We start from the raw sequence: 7776 nt of genomic DNA, 5'->3' as shown, positions 1-7776 counted from the left end.
TGAATGCAAGCAGGCAACAGAGTGTGCTAACACATTCCTGCTAACATCAGAAGCAGGGAACACATTTATATCCCAACTGCCGTAGCTTCTAGCACTCTGGCCCTCCTAGGTAGCTTGATGACCAAAACAGCAGCAGCAAGGAAACCCAGTGGTACTAACCTGTCACAGTGGCATGTGCAAAACTAAAACAGGCCCTCACCAAAACCAATAGGTAAATATTCCACTATTATCTATACTAGCTTGCCATGATACCTCAGGGTATTATGTGCAGAGTCTAGAATCTAATCTACGGTGCGCAGGATTTCCCCCCTAACCAGAACTCATGAATGCACTTGATAAAGGATTGTTTATGGATAGGTTCTAATTTTCACTTATTTTATAGATTGACTGGGCAACTGCCATTTAGCAGGGACTTCCTAGGGGGGCAAAGAGGGTGGGTACCAAGCAGCTGGGATTTTTCACACACCTTCTTATGCAAAAGTATCGGAATGCAGTAATGGAGCCAGGAATAACTACTATGGGACAAATATTCTGTGGCACAGGGTTTAATGTCACCTTGAATGAGTCAGTGTCTCTCAGCAGAAGCTACCTGACAGGTTTGTGGTGAGAGTAAAATGGGGGGAGGGGAGGAGAAGGAACTGTAGCTCCTTCGAATAAGGGTGATATGAATTTATAATAAATCTAACAGTCAAATAATAAGATACGAGCCCGAGCACTTTGGAGCTGGAACATGCAAGCCATTATAAAGACAATACAATCTTTGACCATGTGCAGAGTGCACTTCCACTCACATCACACACCCATTCCCACTAAATTAGCGGGTAGTCCTTTCACATCAAGCTTACTCTCTGGGACCTCTGGAATTCGGAACAGCGGTTCCCCCTTCCTTGTGCACTATTTCCAACAGGCAAGCAGCGCTCTCGAAGTATTTTTTGCAGCATTTGGGACTTTTTAGAGAAAAGGCCAATAAAAGGTGGCATGATAGAATTTTGTAAAATTATGCATAGCATAGAGAAGGTGGATGGAGAATATTTGTCGCCCTGCGTTTCATTGCACTAGAAACTGCTGGGTATTCCCTTCTCTTTTAAGTGCATGTCTATGGAATCCTAACCCTAATCCTAACCAAGAGCTATGGCCTTTCCCCAAAAGTACGGTATATTCTGCACGAAGAGCAAAAACACACACACAAAACATTTTCTTTTTTTTTTTTCTCGTTCCATGGAACTTGGATCTCTTGCTGTCGGTCTCCAGACGTGGTTCCTGGCGTTTACATTTTGCTGATCCCAGATTTTTAATTTTTTTTTAAGGTTTCCCACTTCCTCTTTCTCCTTTGCCCTATGCATTTTCTCTTCTTTTCTTGTGCTGGCTGGGTCCCAGGACTCCTGGGGTTCTTCTCTAGGAAGGGGAAGCATGCTCCAGTGATCATACAGATTAAATCTGAGCCGCCCCCCACCCCACCCCACCATACCTGGGAGGAAGGATGTAGATGTTTGCGGTGGGTGTAATGAGATTGCAAAAGGAGGTCATTTGATGGGTGGGTAGGGGGGTAGGCAGAGAAGCAGGATTCCTCAGTCCCAGCTACGGGGGGGGGGGGGGAGAGGAAGGGAGCTAGGTGCCACCAGGACTAATGGGTTTTGTTTTGGTGGTTACCAAGTTATAGCTAAGCTCCCCAGTGGGAGAGAGAAACACAGGATGCAGGACTCTTGAATTCCATCCCTTGATCCGGGAGGGATCTTGCGGGCTAGAGAAGGCAGAGCTGAGAGAGAGAGAGAGAGAGAGAGAGAGAGAGAGAGAGAGAGAGAAGCCCCCAGGTCTTCCCACCGCCTCCCCCACTTTGGCTGAAGTAGCCAAGAGGAGTCTCTCTTCTTCCAACTCAGCAAAAATCAGTGTTTGCTGAGTCAACTGTAGGAGCCACTGTCCCCACCCAGCAGGGGAGCAGACAAGGATCAGAGAGAGACATGCAGGATGGGGGGAGAAGGAGGGGGGATAATTTTTTGCTGAGAGGGGAAGCCCACATCATTTGCAAAATCAACATCCTCCACTGACTTGACTTGCTTCCCCTACACACCCTTTCGATTTCCTTCCTATTAGTCCTCTTGAAAGGCTTGCAGGTTCATTTTTAAGCTGCCGTGCTAACAATTTACCTGGTTTATTGGCAAATTCAGAAATTTTCCTGTTTCATTAGTTTAATTTTCTGTTCAGTCTCTCAATTCGCTCATGTCAAGAATTGTGCTTGCAGAAGTTTGATCGCTTGGGCAATGTTTCTGTCCTTTGGTTTTTAAATTAACCCCTTCTCCTTTTCCAATACAGTGGCAGCAGCAATGGTTGGATGATTGAAACCCACCAGAGGCAGTAAGGCAGTGGTGCCAGCTTTGAAAACCTCTCAGCCCACTAGCTCCACCCCTTTCTCCTTTGACCACACCCACTTAGCACTGCATCACAAGCTTGGCCACACCCTTTCTGCGGGAAGCGGTTGTATATGTGGAAGTAAATGCGGCCTCTGAGAATGCACAGAGTGCCACCCTCTCAGCCTCTGCACACGTATTTGCAATTAACAAGTGGAGCTTCTGGAAGGTGGGAGAAAGTGCTTTGGATGTGCTTTAAGCATGCTCACGCTCCTGTCTCAGCGAGTCTACACTGGCTTGGTCATGTACACAGAATTGAAGAGGGCAGGATCCCCAAGGACGCGCTCTATGGGGGGCTGGCTTCAGGCACCAGACCAATTCTGCGTTACAAAGATGTCCGCAAATATGACATGGGTGCTGGCAATATCAACCTGGCCGTGTGGGAATCCCTTGCAGACGACCACAGAACCAGGAAACAGACAGACAGGTTGTGTACCCACAGTGACCAGAGGAGGAATGACTGCTGGGAGGAGTGCAGAGAAAAGAGATGCTGCAACAGCGAAACTGGATGTATTGATCTGCCCTGGCTGCAATAAACATGTCTCTCCCGTATTAGTCCCTACAGCCACAGCAGGCGCCGTAACTCTCCAATGGTTTGAATTAATCCCCAAAGGCGCACTTTTCCATTGTCTCCCAAGACAGACGGACGCCAGCTCTTGTCTGCAGCCCTAGCATTAGGAGAGAGGGAGAAAAATTGCATTCACGTCACATTTCTAAACAAAACCAGTAGCACTGCAGAACTGACTGTATTTGCTGATTTCTACCCTTGGGTTATGATGGTGTTTTCTTCCCTTCCCTTCCCTTCCCTTCCCTATAGAGACTCAGGGTGGATTACAGGGATGTATAAATGTAATGTTAATATCAGTTAAAAGCAAGTTGCAGGTGAGATAATAGGGTGGGTCATCTATATCCCTTTACCTATTTCTATGTAGTTTCCAAGGCCAGGAAAAGCAAAGACCTGCATCTTTACTATACAACGGAAAGTGCATAGTGAAAGTGCCAGGACACAACTCTTTGGGGAGGAAATAGTTAAGAGCAGGGGTCAGCAAACTTTTTCAGCAGGGGGCCAGTCCACTGTTCTTCAGACCTTGTGGGGGGGCGGACCATATTTTGGAAAAAAATGAATGAATTCCTATGCCCCACAAATAACCCAGAGATGCATTTTAAATAAAAGGACACATTCTACTCATGTAAAAACATGCTGATTCCCGGACCGTCCGCAGGCCAGATTTAGAAGGCAATTGGGCCAGATCCGGCCCCCCAGGCGTTAGTTTGCCTACCCATGGTTAAGAGGCTGCCACAGAAAATGCCCTCTTCCTGGGCTACTGCCCTCCCCACCCCCAACTTCTGAGGGCAGTAGAACTACCACCAAGGGCCCAGATCCCATCTAGATTTAATTCTTGGAACCAAAGTTTCAGCGCAAAGGTGTGTGTGTGTTTCATGTGTGGGGCGATAAAGCGATGCCAAAGTCCACAGCACACATACCTGGAATTACTCTTCCAAAACAGAGTTGGCTTTGCAGGCTTTGCCCTAGAAAGCATGGCAGAGCTTGTTTTCCCTCTGCGGAAAGAGAGACCCTCTTAATAGAGGCAGAGTGGTGAGGGATGGTGGGATGTGGGCTGCCTCAAATGGGAGCGGCCATCCCATAATCCTCAGGTGAGGTCTTAAGTAGGCACAGGGCAGGCCTCACCGGAGAATTCCCATGCCCAGAATTTGGCAATCACCCAGTGCTGGCTGGCTGATGCCACCCAGCGCTGCTGAGCAGTCCATCCTTATCAGGAAGGAAACCCCTAATGACTTCACGTTTCATATCCTCCCGCAAAGCGGATATTAGGAATATCTGGGTTTGCGCAGACCATTCGTGCGTCTGAGTCACCGCCTCTCGTAGACAATATGCGCCCACCTGTCTGCCCTGCTAAGAAAGCCTGCGGTGCAACTTCTGAAATAGACGGTGCTCAGGCAAACCTCCAGGGCAGAGCAGCTGGAGCCGAAACTCGCCAAGTTATCCCCGCATTGTAACATGTTTGTCTTAACAGCTCGGCAGAACAGAACCCCAGGAAGGTCCTTTGGCTCCAACCATTTCCTCACTTTCTCTGGAAGCCAAGACCACCGGTTCGCTCAGCCCAGCCCTACCTCTCTGGTCTGAAATCTGGGTGGGGGTGAGCTCTGGCTTGAAGCACGTTGCACCCGGAGGTAGACGCAGAGTCCCAGGTCATAGCGGTTTTTTTGTTCACTGGAAAAGAAACCAGCATCCCAGAATCACAGCGCCAGCTGTGGCTGCAGAGACCGGTAACTCGTAACTGCTGCCTCCCATGTTGTTTTTGCTGTTTTAGCAGCACCCACCGACCTGTTTGGGATGCAAGGCACCCCTCCCCTTGCCCCGGTCTCACTTTTGTGGTCCAAACGAAAGCAGAGCAAAACATTTGGCAACAGCTTGGCTGCAGGAGTTGCCGGAAAGAGGCATACAAGACGCCATCCAACCCCTTAGGGACTCCACTTCAGATGTGAGTAGGGTTTAAGATGTCCCACAAGACAGAGCGTACGGATTTGTCCTTGGGGTTGACTCCTAAAGCCCTTTCTCTCAAATGAGTATAGATACAAAGCAGCGGAGGTTTAGGATCAGAGTTTCCCTTCTCCTAGATGGGTTACGTTCCCAGTTGGGCGAGCCTTGTCTGCCCCTCGCTTCTCTCTACAAGACATGCAGAAACCGCTTTCTTGACCATTGGACCCACTCTCGGTCTCATCCTCTCCATCCGCCAGAGCCTGTCTTCACCTGCAGAGGAAGTCCCTAACTCACTGAGGACTTGAGACCCATCGGCTACCCTTGCCTCCGGCCAGTTGAAGTTGTTTCCTGGGGTGAGGCCGCTGTCACTGCGTTAACCTAACCTGCTCCTCCTGCTCCAACCCTTTGTTCCATGCTCTAGTTATCTCCCGCTTTGACTACCGCAATACGCCCTACGTGGGGCTACCTTTGAAGGTGACCTGGAAACTACAACTAATCCAGAATGCGGCAGCTAGACTGGTGACTGGAGGCGGCTGCCAAGACCACATTACACCATTCTTGAAAGACCTACACTGGCTCCCAATACGTTTCCGAGCACAATTCGAAGTGTTGAGTGTTGGTGTTGACCTTTAAAGCCCTAAATGGCTTTGGCCCAGTATACCTGAAGGAGCGTCTCCACCCCTATTGTTCTGCCCGGATGCTGAGGTCCAGCGCTGAGGGCCTTCTGGTGGTTCTCTCATTGCGAGAAGTGAGGTTGCAGGGAACCAGGCAGAGGGCCTTCTTGGTAGTGGCGCCCGCCCTGTGGAACGCCCTCCCATCAGATGTCAAAGAGATAAATAACTACCTGACTTTTAGAAGACATCTGAAGGCTGTTAGGCAAAACTTCAGGGAAGTTTTTAATGTGTGACATTTTAATGTATTTTTAATCTTTGTTGGAAGCCGTCCAGTGTGGCTGAGGAAACCCAGCCAAATGGGTGGGGTACAAATAAATTATTATTATTATTATTATTATTATTATTATTATTATTATTATTATTATTCCTGGCCCTCTAGCCCAGCCAGCCAGGTGCCTGTGGGATTGAAGCATGTGAGAAGGACCGGAGCACAGCAACACTCTCGCTTCCTGCAGTTTCAGCAGATGGGATTCACAAGCATTTACTGCCTCTGACCAGTGGAGGCAGAGTATATAGCCATTGTGGCTAGTAGCCGCTCCACAGATTTGTCTAATCCCCTTTACAGAGCCATCCAACTTGGACGCCTTCCCTGCCTCCTGTGGGATCAAATTCCAAGAACTTAACCAAGTGCTGTGTGAAGAAGACCTTTCTTTCCTCAGACACAAATTCTTCAACATTCAGCTTCTTCAGATGTCTGCAAGTTTCTAGCATTATGAGGGGGTGGGGAAAAATCACCCTCTAACCACATTTCTCCATGACTTGCATAATTTTACATAAACTTTCGTCTTGTTGCCTCTACTTGCCTTTTCATTTAATTGAAAAGCCCCGCATGCTGCAACCTTTCCTCAGAGGGGAATTCCAGTCCCCTTTCTAGATCTGAATTTCTTCCTCCCTCTCAAGTAGGTAGAGCCTCTTAATCTCAGGGTTGTGGGTTCGAGCTCCATGTTAGGCAAAAGATTTCTGCCTTGCAGGGGGGTTGGGCTAGATGACCCTCGGGGTCCCTTCCTAATTAATTTCAGAATTTACACATTGCTCTACATTCAGAGAAGACCCAAGCTGTGTAAATAATAATAATAATAATAGTAATAATAATAATAATAATAATAATAATAATAATAATAATAATAATAATAATAAATGTTTTACGTTAATGTCTAATGCTTTGCAATTTTTATGTGCTGGAAGCCACCCAGATTGGCTGGGAGTAAATGAAATTATGAAATAATAAAGTAATAATAATAACATAATTCTTATTTTGGCAGGCACAATGATGGTATACCACCACCACCACCACCAATAGCAGCAACATGATAGAGAAAGACCAGAAAGGCAATGTGGGGTAGTGGTTAGTGTAGGACCTGGGAGACCAGGGCAGGGCCGGATTTAGGTTTGATGAGGCCCTCAGCTACTGAAGGGAATGGGGCCCTTTATATATCCAACTGTCCTTTGTCGACAACAAATTGTCGCTGTTTTTTGTGCTGAATATATGCTATATGGTAATTCATGGACCTAATAGGTATCGAAAGCCATTTGCACATAACAAAATAGGAGCCTACACAACACAAAACACTGTTGCTGTATGTAGGTTTTGTTTTATTTGCTTTTTATCTGATATTTTGGAAATGTACATCAAGTTTCTTCCCTTTGATTTTTTTTGGGGGGCCCAAGAGAGTGGGGCCCTAAGCTATAGCATGTTTAGCTTATACACAAATCCGGCACTGGGCCGGGGTTCAATCCCCACTTAGCCATGAGCCTCAGGAGGTGACTTTGGTTCAGCCTGGCTCTTTCACTGCCTAACCTACATTTTAGGATTGTTGTGAGCAGGCAACGGTGACAGCGGGAGCGAACCATAGCTGTCAATTTCCCCCTCTTATTGCGAGGAATCCTATTAGGAATAAGGGAATTTCCCTTAAAAATGGGGACTTTATTGACAGCTATGGAGCGAACCATGTATGCATGCCGCCTTGAGCTGCTCGGTGGAAAGGCGGCATATGCATGCAATAGTAGTCGCTGCAGGCACATTAAGTCACATTAAGTTCCTGCCCCGAACTTTAACGGCGTTAAAGTTCAGCGCAGAGGGAAGAACCAGGGGATGGGAAAAGAGAGGTAGTAGAAGCGGGAAAGAGCGAGCATGCATGCATGCATTTCGGCCGCATGTGCAGAGATCCTCTGCTCAGAAGTTGAGCTCAATAGG

Source organism: Podarcis bocagei (assembly GCF_964188305.1).
Source record: "Podarcis bocagei genome assembly, chromosome: 13".
In the NCBI taxonomy this organism is placed as follows: Eukaryota; Metazoa; Chordata; class Lepidosauria; order Squamata; family Lacertidae; genus Podarcis; species Podarcis bocagei.
The sequence above is the reverse complement of the archived record's forward strand: the minus strand, read 5'-3'. Positions refer to the sequence as shown.